Source organism: Rhinolophus sinicus, linkage group LG15 (genome assembly GCF_036562045.2).
Source record: "Rhinolophus sinicus isolate RSC01 linkage group LG15, ASM3656204v1, whole genome shotgun sequence".
Lineage (NCBI taxonomy): Eukaryota > Metazoa > Chordata > Mammalia > Chiroptera > Rhinolophidae > Rhinolophus > Rhinolophus sinicus.
In genome coordinates this window covers 26,447,008-26,467,201 of record NC_133764.1, presented here as the reverse complement: position 1 = coordinate 26,467,201, position 20,194 = coordinate 26,447,008, and positions in this window count along the sequence as shown.

The window sequence follows — 20,194 nt, the reverse complement described above, 5'->3', positions numbered from 1 at the left end:
TCATCTGGGCCCCTCAAACCTTCCCCTGTCCATCTGTCTGTGCAGTTAGGAGGATGTCAGTTTGTGTGTAGAGAACACTAGGGAGAGAAATGCCATGAAATGTCTCCCATTCCACCCGGCCCAACAGCCTCCCAGCCTGCAGTGTCCTCTTGCAGGCCCAGGCTTACAGCACAGCAGGTCCCGGTCCTTGTTTGTGCTCTGCTCCCTCAGACCAAAGAAGCACCTTGTGCAGGGGCTTCAGGGACCCCAGAGCTCCTCTTGGCTGCGAACAAAATGGTCTCTGTTTCTAGTGGAGGTTAATGCCAGTCCTCAAAGTTTCCAAGTCTGTCCCTTTACTCTTCTTGGTGGCTGGACATGCCACAGCCCTGTTTGAAAACCTTGGCTGTCTATCCCCAGGTGAACTCCTCAGCCCTTCCCCACCATCCCAGCCCACGTCTCCAGGCCCCGCTCATGGTGTCCCATGCCCTAGGCAGCTGAGCCTCTTCACCTCTCTCTGAACAGGTTTTATCTTCTCACCTCTGAGCCTTTGCTCCTCCCAGTTCAGCTGAGAATGACTTTCCTCCCTTTGTCCACCTAACTTGCTCCGGCCCAGCCCCAAAGACTCAGCTATAGAAAACTTCCCTGTGCTCCCCAGAATAAACCACTCACTCTGATGGCTTTTTCCTTTACATTTGCTCTGACCACCCTGCACTGTGGGCATCTCTCTCTCCCTAGACTGAGCTGCTTGTGAGCAAGGCCTGGCTCTCATCCACCTCTGTTCCTGAAAAAGTCTTCCCCTCTTCCTTTCATCTCCCTTGGTTCCCTCCACTTTTCTATCCTTCAATAAAGGACTACCTCAGCTTTCTTAAGCAGCACTTGATAACAAACAGCAGGTTGCTCATAACAATTCAGCATCATATTGGTTGGACTTTCAGAACATCCATGTGGGCCAGTGCAGTTTCAGCTTGTGGTCTTTTGTGAACTCCAGATCCTTTTTCTTTATCCTTGCTCAGACTCAGTCATTCCACCCACTACACATGATCTGGGCTCTACTAGCCCAGTCAAGTCCAGATCAGTGGGGTTGGAGAGTGTCTACCTGTGGCACAGTGGATGGGAAGTGCTGGCAAGGCCAGGGTCCCCTTGACTTGAGGAGGTCATTTGGGGGATTTTCTCACCATGGGGAGAGAAGAGAACAGCATCAAATTTTGAGTTGAAGTTGGAAACCTGAAGAAACCTGACTGGAAAGGCTCTGGTTTCTAGAGCTCAGAGGAGAGAAAAAAAACAAGGAGCCTAATTCATTCTCCTGTGCAAGGGCAGATCCTCAGAAGGGCCGAGGGAGCCAGTAGGACTGCAGGTCCCTAGGGGGCCAGAGAGTGGACATGATGTTTCCGAGGTCTCTGTGGGGGTGGAGATGTCTTGATGGACATCTTTGTCAAGACAAACACAGTGAATACTAGCACAGCTGGATCGGCACATCTGGATTGGCACAGCTGGAACGGCACAACTGGATTGGCACAGCTGGATCGGCACAGCTGGCTGCCTTGTCACCACCCGCCTACAGTCAGTCTGCCTGGGGCCCTCAGCAACCCAGTCCCCACCACGCCTTGGTTTGTCCTGGTAACTCAAGACCATGATATTCACCTACATCTATTATTTACGGCCTGTGAATTAGCTCCCAAGGTTTGGAGATGCTCCACCTGATCACCATGCCCTCTTGGGTGCTACCTGTCGTCATCCATACAACAAATAAACGACACTCATCGAGCACCCAGTGTATCCAAAATCCTGTTGAGTTGCAATAATGGAGTCACCCGGGCCTTGGTTACTCTAAGCTAATCACCCAGTTTCTTTTCTTTTCTTTTTTTAAAAGATTTTATTGGGGAAGGGGAACAGGACTTTATCGGGGAACAGTGTGTACTGCCAGGACTTTTCTCCAAGTCAAGTAGTTGTCCTTTCAATCTTAGTTGTGGAGGGTGCCGTTCAGCTTCAAGTTGTTGTCCTTTCAGTCTTAGTTGTGGAGGGCGCAGCTCAGCTCCAGGTCCAGTTGCCGAACCGGCAAACCTTGTGGTTGAGAGGACACGCTCCAACCAACTTAGCCATATGGGAGCTCAGTGGCAGCTCAGCTCAAGGTGCCGTGTTCAATCTTAGTTGCAGGGGGCGCTGCCCGCCATCCCTTGCCTGACTCGAGTAATTGAACCAGCAACCTTGTGGTTGAGAGCCCACTAGCCCATGTGGGAATCGAACCGGCAGCCTTTGGAGTTAGGAGCACGAAGTTCCAACCGCCTGAGCCACCGGGCCGGCCCCTAATCACCCAGTTGTTTTAACCTCAACACTGTAGGAATAAAGACGAGAATCGAAGACGCAGCCCCCTCCCTCAAGGGACTTACAACCTCATGGGACTAACCACACAGCAATGTGATTGACTGAGTCCCTTTCCTTCCCTGGGCCTCAGGCTCCTGCTCTGTAATAACAAGGAGGGTCAGATCCCTGACCTTGAGTCCTTGCCAGGCCTCCTATAATTCCATTGTAGGTTCTACATAAGGTCATTGGGTGGTGTGCAGGAATCATTTAAGTCCCCCTAAGACAGGTGCCAGGAAACCTACCAATTGGATAATTAGGGTAGCCCCGACCCTTCATCCCTTGAGGGAGCAGAATGGACCTTGCTGCCCTCCCCACAGTGGCAGGCGGAAGTGCTGGGCACCGCGGGGGTCGCCTGGTGGAATGCAGCCATGGTGGGCACTGGGACAGAGGGCTCGCCTGACAGATCTAAGGCTGCCGCCTGCCACCAGGTCTCCATAGAGTGGCCTGCTGGCCTCCCTCCTGTGGAATGAGGAGCCCTGCTCCCTCCCACCTGGCGTTTAATCTTTAATGCAGCCCTGGCTGCCCTCGGGCAGGACCCATCAACCCACCCGCTCTGATAAAAGCAATAATTAGCTCTTTTTCAACTTTTCACTTCTCCCCCCTCCACTCTGATGTGTGAGCATTGGGAGAATTCAGGCTAATGGGTCTGTCCTCAGCCAAGTCCTGCCAATACCGGCCGGAATGCATTGCGGGGTCATTAGCCGGACCTCCGGGCGGGGGCCAGTGCTCAGGACGTGCTCTCCTGCCCATGGTGGGTGCCCCAGCCACCCGGGAGAGGGCCTGGCCTCAGCAGAGCAGAATTGCCCAGACCTGCTAGGTCCCACCTTCCTCAGCAACGACACCTTTCTGTACCTCAGCAGAGCCCACTGGGATGTGGCCTTGGGCTGTCAGTGGTCAGGGTGACAGGACTCAGGGCCATCTGCCCCCAGGCATCACTATGCTTCCGGGGCAGGGGCCCAATGGATTCAGCCACTGGTTAGTGCAGAGGCTGCTGGCTGGGTCCCCCAGCCCTGCCCCCCAGCGACTTATAGTCGCTAACTTGTGCACGGTGTCTGTCCCGACCAAGTGCTTCCAGAGAGTTCAGCTCAGAGGTCACAGCAGCCCAGGGCTTAACCACGCAGGCTCGGGAGCTGCACTTCAGGAACGTGGGGCAATTCCGGGTTAGCTCCTCTTCCCTTCTTCTCTGACCGGCTCCAGCCAACACCCACAGATTTGTTGGTCACTGCATGCCAGAGACTGCCAGCACCTAGAACCATGGGGCCTCCGTCACTAATGTCACAGGGTCACCAGCACCCAGGATGCCCAGGGCTACTAAAATCTAAAGCCACTGCCTCCAAGAGGCAGCAAAGGGCCACTGATGCGTAGACTCAGACGTCACCACTAGCCAGGCCACCTTCACGTGGACATCTTCACCTGGTGCCATTGACATCTGGAACCACCTAGACCCATAGGACACAGGCACCAGGAGCCTCAGCAGAGCCCATCGAAGGCTGCCATGAACTAGAACTCTAGGGTCACCTAAGCCAGGAAGTGGAGCCACAGAGTCACTGATGTCTAGTCCGTCCGTAAACTCGTACTGGATTGAGGAACGTTGTCGTAAGGTCACGCTGGCGTTAATGAAGGGTTTTCCTCGTATGGGCTCTGGTATGTTTTCCTTCATTGACTGCTTGGGAATGAAATATCACGGAGACTCTTAGGTCACTTCTTCCACTGCCTGAACCAAAGGACTTCTCACTTCCTGGGTCCTAGATTCTCACTGTAAACTTTCTTTTTAAAAAAATTTTTTTGTTTTGTTTTCCTTATTTTTCTTTGTTCTTTATTTTTCACTGTGAACTTTCCAAAGAGGGAAACAGAGGTGCTGTGTGTCATGTGGGTGGGTCTTACACACCCAGTTACTCTCTCTCAGTGGGGCCTGTTCATCAAGGAAAAGTAATGCCTGGCCTCCTAATGTGCTACTCTTTTTCCAGAAAGTACTTTAAGGAATAGGATTGAAGGACTTCCTGGAGGAGGCAGCATTAATGTCCCAGAGACAGAGCAGAGCACTATCAGAGACAGGTCACTGGGGTCAGGGCCTCCGTAAATCACACCTCTTCATCCCACCTACCCAAGGGCGAACACATATCCATGAATTTCCACTGTGGAATATTATTAGACCATCAAAAGGAATGTAGTACTTACACACGCTACAGCATGGATCAGCCTCAAAATCGTTATGTTGGGTAAAAGAAGCCAGTCACAAAATACACGTATTGTATGATTCCATTTATAGGAAATATCCAGAATAGAAAAGTCCAGAGTCAGAAAGAGAGTAGTGGTTGCCTAGGACTGGGGGGAGGAGGGAAGGGGAGTGACTGCTAATGACTATGGGTGTTTAGGGAGAGGCGATGAAAATGCTCTGAAATTTAGACAGTGGTGATAACTGTACATCTCTGTGAATGTACTAAAAACCATTGAATGCACACTTTTTCATTTTTTAAAATTTTTTTTAGATTTTATTGGGGAAGAGGAACAGGACTTTATTGGGGAACAGTGTGTACTTCCAGGCTTTTTGTCCAAGTCAAGTTGTTGTCCTTTCAATCTTAGTTGTGGAGGGCACAGCTCAGCTCCAGGTCTAGTTGCTGTTGCTAGTTGCAGGGGGCGCAGCCCACCATCTCTTGTGGGAGTTGAACCGGCAACTTTGTGGTTGAGAGCCCACTGGCCCATGTGGGAATCGAACCGGCAGCCTTCAGAGGTAGGAGCACGGAACTCCAACCACCGGAGCCACCGGGCTGGCCCCTGAATGTATGCTTTTGAAGGCTGAATTTTATTGCATGTGAATTCCACCTCAAAAGAGCTGTTATTTAGAAAACACCAGGAAACTTTTAGGTCAGTTGACTATTATTTCATTCAATTCTCACAGTGACCCACATCAGAGGTATAAAGGTGGTCTAATGGAGCAGTTAAAGCACGGCTTTTCAGTATGACTTTGAGAGTATAGCCCCAACTCTACCCTCTACTAGTTCAGGGACCTTGAGCAAGTCCCTCAACCTTCTCGAGACTCGGTCCTCATCTGTAAAATGGGCACAACAATCCATATGTTACACACACAGCACAGTGCCTGGAGTGTGTAGGCATCATTACTGTTAGAGAGTCTTCCTTCACAACCTCCTCCCATCCTTTTCCACTTCTCAAGTCCCCTGTATTGTAGTCATCCTTAGAGGATGAAGATGGTGAGGGAGAAGGAGAAGCATTTCTGAGAGTGTGACATCTGCTTTTCTCTATCAACTCCTTCCTGCGTGTTCAGCATCACAGGACACAGCAGGGTGGAGAGACTATAATTCTAGCTAATCCCTACCAGCTCTTTTGCAGCAGATTTTTGTTTGTTTGTTTGTTTTCATTTCATCCCCGAAACGTGCTCTGGGCTGGAGACATCATTAATTCATTCATTATTGAACACCACCTACAGGCCAAGCTCTGTGCTTTAGGACAGAGTGGGGACCAAGTCAGCCCAGGGTTTGGCCCTCACGGGCCTCAGAAGCATCTTCCTCGTGGTCGGGCCACATGGAGCACATGAGGTTAGGTGAATCAAACAAGACAACAATCAAACTTTTCCCTTTGCTTTAGATCCAGCCCAGTCTTTGGCTGTGAAGTGTTTGCAGAAATGGAGGCTTATAGGTGTGCCTACTTGTACAAACCCTGTCAGAATCTAATGGGGGAAATGAATGGGTATCTTTGCTGGGGAGGGCAATGCACTGGAACAGACGGTTTCCTCATACAGGTGTAGGGTTCAGAATAGTTCACCGGACACCTAGATAGTGTGTGTGTGTGTGTGTGTGTGTGTGTGTGTGTGTGTGTGTGTGTGTGTGTGTGTGTGTAAGACCGAGATGGAGAGAGAGAACTATGGCAGGAAATTTTCACTTCGCCAAGTTTCAACAACAAACAAGGAGCAGTTTGTGGCCAAGCAGTCAGTGTAGAGGGAAAAACAAACAGACAGAGCAGGAGGTTGAGAAAGTCAGGGATGGGTTTCCAAAGTTGCCCCTGGGGTGGGGTAAGAAACACAAAACGCTGGGATCTGGTTGCCAACAGACACTGAGCATCCAGCTCCCCCTTCTTACAGGTAAAAGAACCATAATTATTATGAGCCACCCATCCTCCCTCAGGAAGGGAACTCTACCTGCAGTTAAGGGCGTGATCATCTCTTTTCTCCTTTCAGAGATTAATTTGAGCATGGGCAGGTGATGCAATGTTAGCCAATGAGAGTTGAAGGCAAGTTCTGCTGGGATTGTGGGCGAAGTCTCCTCTCTTTTAAAAAGGGCTACAAGAAGAAATGGTTCCTCTTATGCTTCAGTTATTTACAGTCGTGGTCTGCAGTAGTCAGATATGTGGCAGCCACTTTGAGGTGAGCTGGCAAACGGAAAGACAGGAAAAATTTGAATTCTCAGTGATGCATTAAGTCTCTGAATTGACCAATCCCAGAGCCTCCTCCCTCTGGCCTTCTTGTCATGTGAGATAAGTTTTCGTTGTTATTTAAGCTATTTCAAACAGGGCCCCAGATACTTCTATCATAATTGATGCCATCTCCCTTACTGGAAAACAATATGAAGGTAAGGACCATTGCTTCCTCACGTCTGGATCTCCAGCACCCAACACCAAGCCTGGCTTTTTGTGGGTGCTCAACAATGGTTGGATGGGTGGATGGATGGATGGATGGCTGGAGCTCATCATCTCTCACAGCAACTTGTCTCAGTATCTACTCTTATAATCTCGTTTTATCCTTGATCAAGGTCAGAGTGGACTGAAGAAGCATAAAATCCTAGACTCAGAAGACCTACATGAAACCTTCACATGAACACAGGCCGGAGTCTTGCCTGGGGCTGCAGGAAAACTGGGACCTTTCCAGCAAAGACCTCAGAAAGAGCCCCCTTGCCCAGGGTTTCCTGCAGAACTCTGCCTCTCCCTTGGGAATGAGGCACTCCTGAGGCCCCCTACCTGGGCCTCTACCTCCCAAAACACAGAGCAGGAGCAGCCTACCCCCACCACAAAGGAACCAGCTCCAGGATCTTGGAATAGGTCTCCACGTGGCCAAAGCCTCCGTTTCTACATTGGATAAAGGGGAACTACAGTGGCCCTAGTGAGATGACTTTCTTCGACAGCCTGTATTGCAGAGTCCAAAGAGCCCCTGTGAAGGTGATGCTTGGAATAACCACTCCCAGCCTGAGGGTGCAGCAGCAGCAAGAGACATAATTTCATCCTACTGCTCAGTCACAAACTGGTCCCTTTGTACATGGCACACATGTGTGAGAGAGCAAGCCCTGGGGCAGGGTGGCATCTGTGGCTATGGAAGAGAAGGAAGTCTATGGCACTATCTAAAAATTGACCTATGACCTTGACCTCTTGGGCAATGAGTACTGACAGATAAGTCGTCACCCTCAGTGGTGCACTGTGTCTTGCATCCTGGGATAGCCTAGTGGAATGCCAAGCCAACTAGTCAAGTGAATAACTGTTTGCCTCATCCCACAGCCCCTGGACTGTGTGTGTGTATGTGTAGATTGTGTGGCTGTGAGGGTGTGCCCAGCCCTGCAGACCAGGGTCCTCCAAGGGATCTGCCCCAGTGTGAAGGAAAGTCCCCGCCCAACAATGACGAAGTGGCTAGGACATCTTTGCACAGCATCTGGGAGGAATAGGCAGGGCCGGATGCGGGCTGCTGACCTTCTCCCTTCCTCCTAGAGAGGAAGCTCCTCCTGGGGCCACCTTTGTGCTGACCACAGGGCGGTTACAAATGCGTTCCCTGCCTGCCAGTCTCTTCCTGAGCAGGGAGAAGCAGCTCACCCAGCCCAGCCCAGCCCCCTCTCCCGGGGAAGGAGCTAACTTCACACTCTGGCTTCTGACCAGTGTTGATGGGCGGGGCAGGAGGCAAGGCCCAGAGGCCAAGCCAAGGCCCTCCCTGGGCCTCTTCTGCAGCTTGGCTCTCTCCCCTCTCCCATAAGAAAATAGACACAAGGTCAGAAAGGACTTCCCTGAATTAACAGAACAGGGCCTGCAAAAGGCCTGAGCCAGGGCCCACAGTTGGATGGTGAGCATCTCTGGACGGGGAAGGCAGTCAATACATTTCATGTAACAAAACTCTCCTGTAGCATGTAGTATGTGCCCTTTGTAGCTATTACCTTATTTAAACCTTACAACAACCCTGTCAGCAAGGTGCTAGCATTATATCCATTTTATAAATGAGGAGGTTGAGGCACAGAGAAGTTAAGCAGTTGCCCTGAGATTGACCACCTGGTAAGTGACAGAGTTCAGATTTGAACTCAGTCTGCAGAGTGGATGCCATTAGCTAATATGCAACCCAAAGGTACAAAAATAAGAGTATTGCTTAAGCATGCACTGGGCGCTGTCACAGCGTCCCTCTAGAACCCATCTCTTGGAAGACCAGCATATAAGTATGCCACAGCTACACTGCCATTAGGGCTATTAGGGTGCTCATAGCTATATTGTGAAGGTACCAAGGGCAGCTATATTGTGAAGTGCAAGGGCAGAAAACAGAGAATGAATTCCATCTGGTAGCAGCAGCCACTATGTGTTGTACCAGCTACTTTCCAATACGTGATTTCATTTAATCCTTGCAAAAATCTCCTAAGGAAAATGAAGGTCAGAGTAGTTAAGTAACTTACCCAAGGATGCACAGCCGGCTACTGGCCCATCCCAGGTCTCTCTGACAGCAAGGCCAGATGGCTTTCCGCTACACCAGGAGTATACTAGGAATTAATTAAGGAAATTGGGCTCAGATAATTCAAGTAACCTGCCAAGGTCAACAGGCAGCAGGGGGCTGAGGCAGGATTTGAACACAGGTCTTTTTGATGCCTGGATGAACAACTGCCAAGTCTTCAGGTTCATCTTGGCCCTGTTGTTCTCAGGACTTTAGGCCACCAGTTGGAACTCCCTTGTGAAGGAAGGAGAGAAATGAAGTCCATGCTCTTGTCCTTCCTGGCAGGGAGGGCCTGACCATGGCCATGAGCACTCAGGACACTTGAAGTCCCTGACCCTTGGTGTTTCAGAAGGAGGAGCCAGGTGCAGGTGTTAGGCTCTGTGGGGAGGACAGCTGGTCCTTTGCTCTTATCTGAGAGACCATTCCACTCTACAGCCCCAGCTCTTGGTATAAATAAGGCTTTGGAGTCTCCCTCTGCAACCCAGCTCTCCTGGTTTAAAAAAAGAAAAGATAGTTAAGATAGCTTCTCAAATTGTATGCTAGTTTCTTAAAAGCAGGGACAGACAAAAAGGCCCCACCAATTTCTATTTTGCCCTGGGCCCCTTAACCACAGCTCCAGTTGGGGGGTGGTATAGGGGAGTTCAGTCCCAGCATTGTGGGTGAGCGGGGATGGGGGGGCACTCAGCTTGGGTTGCCGACCCCTTAATCCCCCACCAATGGAATGTGCTTGATTCCAGGAGGCTAAGATTTTGGGGGTGGGGGAGCCGTAGAAGTCCTCTTTAAAAAGGCAAACGTTCAGGCAGGTCTGTGGCCCTGCTGTTTGACGGTTCTTGATGGATGAGCCTCCGACCCTCCTGTCGAGCCTCCTTGCCCCCCTCCTCATGCGCCCCCTCACTCTGTGAGGTCTGGCTTGTGCAAGGAAGCCTGTCAGTGTTGGGACACGTTGGTCCCATGGCCTGCAGCAGGGTGGAGGCCTCTGAGGGATGCCTGCTGTCTGGCCCTCTCCTCATAGGCCTCCTCTAGCCCCACGCCGCAGGGTCTTGGGCGCTTCCCTTTCAAAGCTGCAAAATTATCACCATTAATGCAGCTTGTCTCCTGAAGGCATTGAAAGTGGGGCGAGGAGACCCTGGCTGTAGTTTTGGCTTATTTGGGGCCGGTAAGTGGGTGTTGAGTAGGACTGTTGCCCGTGGGAGGTGGGTGCTTTGAGGACCACCCTGGGAATCTAGTGAGGTCAGCTCTAGACATCTACGGACACGTAGCCCCTTCCCGGGTCCTGCTGAAGGAGCCATATTGGAGTCTGACAGAGCTGGGAGCACAGGAAGCAACAAGTGAAGTTCCCAGGGTCAGCCGCAGCTCCAGGGAGTGATGCCTCCTAAAATTTTGTGTTCGTGGTACTGGCTTGCTTCATCCTGGTCCTGGCGCTGAAACCCCATTATCCTCCAACAGAAAGTCTGTCTCGATTGCCCTCAGACCCCACTCTGAGATTGTGGGTCTGGGGGACCTGGGGACCCCCTTAGTGCATCAGCACATGCCAGCCCTGGGTGTCAGGCTGGCAGGGGTGAGTGGTGGGAGAAGTACTATCCAGGTCAGCTGTCTGCCCTCAGGCACCTGCATTCTCGTAGGGGAGCCCAAGGGGAGAATCTAGACCAACACTGCTCCACAGAAATGTAGCACAAGCTATAAATGTGAGCCCAATATTTCATTTAAAATTTCTAGAAGTCAAATTAAAAAAGGAAAAAGAAACAGTTGAAATTCATTTTAATAACATTATCATTTCAACACGACTCAATGTAAACAAGTATTGAGATAGGATATATACTTTTTGGGCTATGTTTTTGAAAGCTGCTGTGTAACTTACACTTACAGCCCAAGTCCACTCGCACAAGCTACACTTCAAGTGCTGAATAGCTAGTGTGGCCAGTGGTAGCGTGTTGGACAGAGCAGCCTGAGCCGGGTGGCTTGGGCCGTGGGGACAGCACCTTCATCTCAAGGAGGAAAAAACAGGACGTACCAAGGCATGGCAGATTTGGGGGGCCTTGGAGAGGGGCTCAGAGATGTCTTCTTGGAGACTTTGTTCTCCGCTCTTCCAGAATCCCTGTCTGCAGGGCATTGCTATGTGTGTGTCACCCAAGGGGCAGTGCGAGCTAGGGAGCTGAGCTGAGCACTGGACTGGCGTCAGGACATGTAGCTCCAGCCCCAACCAGGCTTTGAAGTCTGGGCAGATTACATCCCTTCTTTGGGCCTCAGTTTCTCTGTGGGGAAATGAGAGGGATGATTGGCTCTCAGTTCACTGGTTATCAAGGACATGGAAGGAAATTACTCAACAGCCCTGCTCCCCACCCCACACCTGAAACCATGAGGACTCACTGAATGGTGGAGATAAAGGTGATGACACAGGTGCTCCTGCATGCTCGAGGAAGCTGTATGTGGCTGTAGAATATAGGCTTTCTAGGTTGGCACTCTTTGCCAGGTCCCACAAAGTTGCCACCTGGCAAAACAATCCCTCTTCCACAGTGGCCTGCCACAGCTTGAGTCAATTCATGGATGTATATTGAGCCCTTCTCCCCCACGATTAACCAGGAGACCGCCACCCTCCCCCTGCACCTGCCCTCAGCCTCATGTTATCTTTGCCTTCCTTAGATCTCCTCCCCTCCCAAGGATGGCCACATACCCATTCTGCTCCATGTGGCTCCAAGGAGCAGGGGACTCAGAGGCATTTGTGCAGCCTGGCAGAGGGCAGGCTAGAAACTGTGCTGAGCCCCACGAATGCCTAACGACCATGGGAATCACTTAGCAAGAGGAAAAGCCAGACCTTTGCCCTGGGCCCGGCTCACAGGTGATGGGGTTAATCAGGAATTCTCTTTCCTGCGCAGGGCTGCTGGTGGGGGTCCAGCTCCCCCATGACCTGGGGACACATTAGTCAGTGATAAGTGGGGCTTTCCAGCCCCTTTTATCATGTTTACAATACACTGGCTCTCCTCGGACAAAACCCTGCTCTCCCCCCTTGCTCCTGGCTGTTATGGCTAGATGAGACAATTTGCTGATGGACTCTCCTTGGAGGGTGGCTTCCTGGGTGACTCCTCCCCACCTTCTAGAGCACCCGGGGCAACATCCCCTCCACCTGGTGGGTCCTAGCAGGGGCCACAGATGCTTGTTTTTCTCAGCTCATTGCAGCCTCAGAGTTCAGAAATGTCATCTTTTCTGTCTGCTCAGCTTTAATCGAAGGGGTTGAGGAGCAAACCCAGAGGCGGTGAGATTATATTTCTCTGGCTTTGGTGGGGCTGAGTAGGGTTTTGTTGCTGTTCGAAGCGGAAGCCGTCAGAGGTGTCTTATCTGTGGCAAGCCCTTGCTGGGGGAACATGATGCAGTAGCTACCTGGAGGGCAGTGTGTGACTGCAGCCTGGACCTAGTTCCCCTCTCCCGTGGTCAGCTTGGGAGAGCAAGTTAATATCTCTGAAGCTCAGCATCTGGTCTAGAAAACAAGGATGGTGATGTCTGTCCTAGCTCCCCCCGGGTGGCTATGAGCACAGAATGAGATGTGGCTGGGAAAAATAGTTAGGGAGGAGGCATTTTGTTTAGCACTCTGCATTTATTTCAAGTGCTGACTCTTTCCACAAGAATATGTCTCCACTGATCACGCAGTATATAATTGCCGAAAGGTCAACTTTCAAATCATTCTGTGGCTTCTGAAATGGCAGGCAGGTAGAATACTTAGGAGAGTGAGTTGATTAAATAGAGTCTGTTTCAAGTCAGCAGATAATTGACAAGCATCTACCTTGTACCAGTCAATAAGCCTGATGCTGGGGAAATGCAAGGTGAAAGATACATCTCCTGCCCTCAGGTTAGTGGACAGAGAATTGTGACACCTGTAACAAATGCTGAGAGGGAGCATCCAGTGCCAGAGGAGCACTGGAAGGTGTATCAGCTTAGCCTGAGTGTCAGAGGTGCACCCCAAAGGAGGTGAAACCAGAGCAGAGACTTGAATGAGCGAGAGTTAATCAGGCTTGAGACAGAAGGGAGGGTGTTTGAAGCACAGGGAACAGTGCGTGCAGAGGCCAGAGGTACATAAAGGCCCTTGTGAAAAGAGCTGCAATTACTCTAGTTAGGATGAGGGAAATGACCAAGGATATGGCCAGTAAGGAGGCTGTGTCTGCCAAGTGTGTTTCCCACTGTGTTCTGTAGGCACCAGGGAGCTATCAAAAGTCTTGACGTATATCTAACATCAGACCTTTGCGTTAGAAAGATCTTTTGGGCAACATTGAAGAGGATGATTGGAAAGGGAAGGGAGGGGTTAAGGAATGGTGAGGGCCTTCCAACAGGCTCTCACAGCTTAGTAGAGGAAGTGAGACATTCACATCTGGCACCAATTGTGTGAGGTGACGTTTGAGCATTGGCACAGGTGAGATAGACAATAGCGCAAGGGGGGAGGTCAGGAGGAAACAGGAACAGAGGGTGCCCTGGGAGGGGTCAGAACCCAGGGCAGGGGGAGTATAGGGGACAATGATGGTTTGGTAGGAGTGATAACAGAATTATTCTATTCAATTTGACCGAGATGTCCAGAGAGACACAACAGGTTAATGTAGTTTCAGAGATAAGAACTGTTTCATGAAATTGGACTTACCAAAAAGACTCTTCGGAGGATGCATTCCAAGTTTATCAGACTACAAAGAGAAGAAACAGGCTGACTATGGATTGGTTTGTCAAATCCTGGAACTGTAGGACTCTGGGGCATCTCCCAACGTTCAAATAAAAGGAGAGAGCATGAAGTCATCATAGTGATTTTCCTGAAATATTCTCGATGTCATCATCCAAGCCCTCCAACCAGTCCCCAAGGCCACAGGATGGAGGCAAAGCATTATTCCTGTCCACCGCGTGACTCTACTTCACTGTTCTAGCTTCATCTTTCTCTACTGCAGAAACCCTCTGCTCTAGCAAGAGGAACCACAGACTGCCTCCTGGGACTACCTACACCTTCCAAACTTTACCTCTTTGCTTGTCAAGAATGACTTGTGTCTTAATCCTTCTTGTATTTTAAGGTCCAGCTGAAATCCCATGTCTTCTGGAAAGTCTTCCTTCATCATCCAAATTCAAAGGGATCTCTTCCTTTTCTGCATTCTGACAGAACTTAATTGTCTTTACTATTCATTGCACATCCATACACTGTCTTGCATTGTTATCTTTTCATGAGCCCTAAACCCTGTCTTCCTAACTAGCTGATAAACATTTTGAGGTCAGATGTCTATTACTGTATAACAAACTATTCCCAAATTCAGTGGCTTAAAATATCATCCATTTTACTATATCTCTTGAATTGTGGGATAGAAATTCAGGCAGAGGCTCAGCTGGGCAAATTTCTGTTCTATGTAGAGTCTGCAGAAGTCACTCGGTAGGATTTAGCAGATGGATAGACTAGTATAAAGGGTGCAAGATGTCTACACTTATATTTCTGGAACCTTGGCTGGAAGACTGAGCTCAGCTGGGCGTGTTGACTGGAGTATCTACAGACATGGCCTGTCCAGCATATGGTCTTCGGGTAGTCAGACTTCTTCCCAAGTGACTCAGGGCTACCAGAGGCAGTGCTCCAAGAGGCTGGATAGAAGCTGCAAGGCTTCTTACGACCTGGCCTTGGACATCCCAGAATTTTACTTTTGCCACATTCTATTGGTCAAGCAAATCACAAAGATCAGCTCAGATTCAAAAGAAATGGAATTAGAATCCACCTCTTGATGGGAGCTGTAGCAAAGAATATGAGATCATCTTTATTCTACCATACAATACTGTCCTCAGACCTAGGCAAGCAGAGTCCCTGGCCAGGATCCTGGGCTTCAGGGGGTCCCATACTTTTTAAATTTTTAAAGCACTATTTTTTAATTTTTCTAAGTCCCCGTTTCAGTGGTTGGCATTGTCCCACATTGTTTCTTCTCTTCAGGGTACTCTCCAACCTTCCACCGCATGCATTGGGTAGACCAAATGCCCTGAAAATCTTCAGGGCTCATGCCTGTGGGTTGTCTCGGGCAAGCTGGTAAGCAGATTGCTTCTATTGGCCAGCACAATATTTCTTCTGTGGCATTGCACAGGGTCAGGCCACCAGAATGGTACTGACTTGCTGATCCGGGGGTGATTCCCATTCACAATGGACACAGGATGAGTTCAGGAATCCAGGCTACTGACTGTCCACTACTGACCCTTGGGGTTGAGCCACCTGTGTGGGTCTATACCATGGGTCTCGTCAGCCTGTGTTCTGACCAAAGGGCTGCCTCCCATCTATAACACACCAGACTAATGGGGGTGGCAGCATCCTTTGCCCTGTGTGAGGCTACCCACTCCCACCTGGTAAGGGTGGTCACTCTACCCTCTTCACAGGCTTTGCCCCACATGTCGGGCAGTCCTCGAGAGGTGGCCATGTCTATCTTCTCCACTCGAGACCATTTATTGCTCTGTAATGCCACTGGCTTTTACAGTCAAGGTCCTTTCTTTCTTCTGATCAATGTAGTGACCCCATGAGCCATTTAGTGGGTCTTAAGCTGGTCCAGGTGAAGGCCAAATATTTCTTGCTCCACCTATTGGCCCCTATCCTATCCACTCCTTCTCCTCTGCCGACTGGTTTCAGTATGTGGAAGGCCGGGGTGTAGTCAACACTGAAAGAGACCATTCTCTAGGAATACAGTGTTAAGGCCTAAAGAGTTCAGGATACAACATCATCGGAAGATGTATTATTGCACATTTGCACTACAAAATTCTGAACAGTGAATTATTATTATTATTATTTATTTTATTGGGGAATATTGGGGAACAGTGTGTTTCTCCAGGGCCCATCAGCTCCCAGTTGTTGTTCTTCAATCTAGTTGTGGAGGGCGCAGCTCAACTCCAGGTCCAGTTGCCATTTTCAATCTTAGTTGCAGGGAGCGTAGCCCACCATCCCATGTGGGAATTGAACCGGTAACCTTGTTGTTGAGAGCTCGCACTCCAACTAACTGAGCCATCCGGGAGCTCAGCGGCAGCTCAGCTCAAGGTGCCGTGTTCAATCTTAATTGCAGGGGGTGCAGCCCACCATCCCTTGTGGGAGTCCAACTGGCAAACTTGTGGTTGAGAGCATGAGCCCCAACCAACTGAGCCATCTGGCCACCCGGGAGATCAGCGGCAGCTCATTGACTTCATTCTAGTTGCGGAGGGCGCAGCTCACTGGCCCATGTGGGAATCGAACTGGCAGCCCCGTTGCCCAGAGCTCGCGCTTTAACCAACTGAGCCATCCCGTCTGCCCCCAGCTTTTGTTTTAGTCTACTTTGTCTGGCATAAATGTTGGTACCCCAGATTTTTCTGTTTGTTTCCATTTTCATGAAATAACTTTTTCCATCCATTTACTTTCAGTCAGTGTCTTTTGATCTGAAGTGAGTCTCTTGTAGGCAGCATATGTATGGGTCTTGTTTTCTTATCCATTTAGCCACCCTATGTTTTTTGATTGGAGCATTAAATTCACTTACAGTAAAAGTAATTGTTGATAGATATGTAGTTATTGCCATTTTATTATTCATATTTTCTATCTTTTTTCTTTTTTTTTATCTTAAAAAAGTCCCTCTAAGAGTCCTTGTAATATTGGTTTGGTGGTGATGAACTCCTTTAGCTTTTTCTTGTCTGGGAAGTTCTTTATCCATCCTTCAATTCTAAACAATAGCTTTGCTGGTTAGAGTAATCTCAGTTGTAGGTCCTTGCTTTTCATCACTTTGAATATTTCATACCAATTCCTTCTGGCCTGCAAAGTTTCTGTTGAGAAATCAACTGACAGTCTTATGGGAGCTACCTTGTAGGTAACTATCTGCTTTTCTCTTGCTGCTTTTAAGAGTCTTCCTTTGTCTTTAACCTTTGGTATTTTAATTATGATGTGTTTTGGTGTGGGCCTGTTTGGGTTCATCTTGTTTGGGACTCTGCACTTCCTGGGCTTGAATATCCATTTCCTTCTCCAGGTTAGGGAAGTGTTCCATCATTAGTTCTTCAAATAGGTTTTAAATTCCTTACTCTCTCTCTCTTTCTCCCCTTCTGGTACCCCTATGATGCAAATATTGGTACACTTGACGCTATCCCAGAGACCCCTTAAGTTGTCCTCATTTTCTTGGATTTTTTTTTTTTTTTTTTTTGGCTATTCTGATTGGGTGTTTTCTGCTACCTTATCTTCTAAATCGCTGATTTGATTTTCTGCTTCATCCTATCTACAGTTGATTTCCTGTAATATAGTATGCATTTCAGTTATTGTATTCTTTATTTCTGACTGGTTCTCTTTTTTATGTTTTCTATCTCTATTTTTATATTTCTCATCTTTTTGTTGAAGTTCTCCCTGAGATCACTGAGCATCCTTGTAACTAGTGTTTTGAACTCTGCATCTGGTAGGTTGCTTGTCTCCATTTTGTTTAGTTCTTTTTCTGGAGCTTTGTTCATTCTTTTATTTGGGACATGTTTCTTTGTCTCCCCACTTTGGCTGCCTCCCCGTGTTTGTTTCTATATATTAGGTAGGGCTGCTATGTTTCCCAGTCTTAATAGAGTGGCCTTATGTAGTAGGTGTCTTGTGGGGCACAATGGCACAGTATCCCTGGTCACTAGAGCTGGGTGCTTGAGGTGTGTCCCTTGTGTGGCTTGTGTGTGTCCTCCTTTTATATAAGAACCTTGGTTGCTGTTTGCACATCAGTGAGAGGGATTGATCCTCAGGCTCACTGGTTGTGTGGACTGGTCTTGACTACAGTGAAGGAGCTGTTGTGGAGGGGCTGATCTTATAGAGCAGAATTTGCTTTAGCAGGGCTCTGGTGTCTGCCTAGAGTGCCCTTTGGGTGGGTCATTCTTGGAGGTGGCTGGGTGATGCTCCAGCTCATTTCAAAGCTGGCCACTGGGCATGCCAACCCCAAGGCCACCTGGAAGAGGACCTGCTGCAGGCCAGTTCAGCTGTAGCCTGTGCCCTGCCCAGGGCCACCTGGCATGAGCCACTATACAATCCACAGATGGCCACCACCCACACTGTGCTTGGAGATGCCTTGAGAGTCCAAGGCCAGCTGCTGCTAGTGCTGGGCTTAGGGCTGCTCAGCCAGAGGTATGGGACACACTGAAGTCAGATGCTGCTTGTTTGGGTTTTGTGAACATTTGAGAGACTTTAGGAAAGTCTGCAGCATGAACCAAGATAGCGGTTTGTGTGTGCCCAAAAGGTGGGTGGGGCATGGTCTCAGCATCACTAGGGCAAGGCGAATGAAAGGCATTGACCAGGTAGATGAAGACTCAGATATGGTGGCTGCCTGTGTCTGTACACTAGGAAGGGGGAGGGCTCAATAAAGAAACAATGCCTCCGTCCAAGAAAAAGCTGCCCCTCCAGCCCTTGTCTTAAAGCCATACAACTCAGTTCCTCCCCATATGTTCCTTTCAGCTTTTGAGCTGCAGCCCCAGCACTGAAGCTCAGCGTGAGTCTGTCAGTAAGTCTGTGTGCGGGCCCTCCAAGAGGAGAGCCTCAGAGTGTAGTTCCCCCCATCCCAGTCAGCCACAATCTCCATGGTTTTCACAACCAGAAATTATAGGGACTTCTATCCCCAGCACTGGAACCCTGGGCTAGGGAGCCTGGTGCAGCACTGTGACCCCTTGCTCCTCCAAAGGAGACCTCTGCAGTCAAGGTCCCCAGATTTTTAATGGTCACACACAGGTGTGGGACCAGCCCGTTCTGCATCTCTGACCCTCCTCCCAGCCTCGAGGTGGCTTCTTCTGCATGTCTTTAGTTGTAGGATTTTGGTTCAGCAAGACTTCAGGTGATTCTCAATGATGGTTGTTTTGTAGTTCAGTTGTAATTTTGATGTGGTCATGAGAGAAGGTAATCACAGCCTTTACCTACTCTGACATCTTGATCAGAAAATCAAAAACGCTATTGATTCTTGAAGGCCCTATTCATGTTATTTAGTCCATGAACACTTCTTACTCTTCTCCAGAGAAATGGTCCTTTGTATCAATTGTAGCACTCATTTGACCTGATAATATACTGTAGGGCATGATTAGCCCTCCCAACACAGAGATTTGAGGGCTGTGTCTTACTTGTATTCCTACCACTAGTACCTGTGCCTTGTAATAGTGGGTGCTCATTAATAAATAAATATTAGGAGAAATGGAAAAATGTTAGGGAAAGAATGTACATGGGTGGACAGTCTCTTCTTGGGACACTGGGTGGGATCCAGGATACAGGAAAATAGTAGAATCAACTTGTCAAAGGAAGAGGAACGTCTCCTCCCTTGGGAGGAACCACAGATAAGCCTGGGAGGATGGAAATATGGGTTAGGCCTATGTGGAGAGGTTAAATGTCCAAATCCATCAAGTCCTAACTCAAATGCCATCTCCTACATTGTCTTCCCTGAATCTCCTACCAGAGCCGATCCCATCTTGGCTCAGTATCTTTGGACTTTCTACCTGTAGACATTTATTTATATACATATCTTCCTTCCTTAGACTGCAACCTCTTTGAAGGCAGGAGCAACCTGGCCCCGCGCCTCCCCGCCAGCACACCTGACACATATTAACCATTCATTCAATGTAGATTTACTATACTGGGGACGGATAAATGGGGTGCGGTGGGGTAGGTGGGCGGGCAAGTGAGCAGACAAATTTGAGATAGGTGAAGCTTGTGCCAGAGACTCCAGTGAAGGGCGAAATCTCCAGATCCATAACCAAGCAGTCTAACGCGAAGGCCAGCAGGAACCCTTCAGCCTTCCGCCAGCAGATGACAGCAGGTATGGGCCCATTCGCCTCCAACCTTGCTCTGAGGACCTCACGTCAGTACTCGGCGACTGCCCTTGCGAGTGCCTGACTCAATGCTGGAGACAGACTCTGGCCAAAACCCACAACTCCTTGTCCTCCATCTGAGGGCGAACCTCTGACTACACTGAACCTCTTCTCCCGGCCTCTTTTCTCGTCCCCTTTCCTTCCCTCTTAACCACCACCAGAAAGGCGAGTGTGGGGGCAGCCCTAGCCGGTAGGAGAGGGAGGGTCCTGCGTTCAGAAGGCGGAAACCGGAAGGGGGGCTGTGAGGACTCGGCCCAGGGAAGGCAGACTTCCGCTGTGGGTCTGGCTTCTACCGGCCAACGCCCAAGTGAGGGCACCAGTGGGGCGAAGCCAGGCTGGGTGAGGCCGGCCTCCCCGGCTGGGGCCTTGGGCATCGCC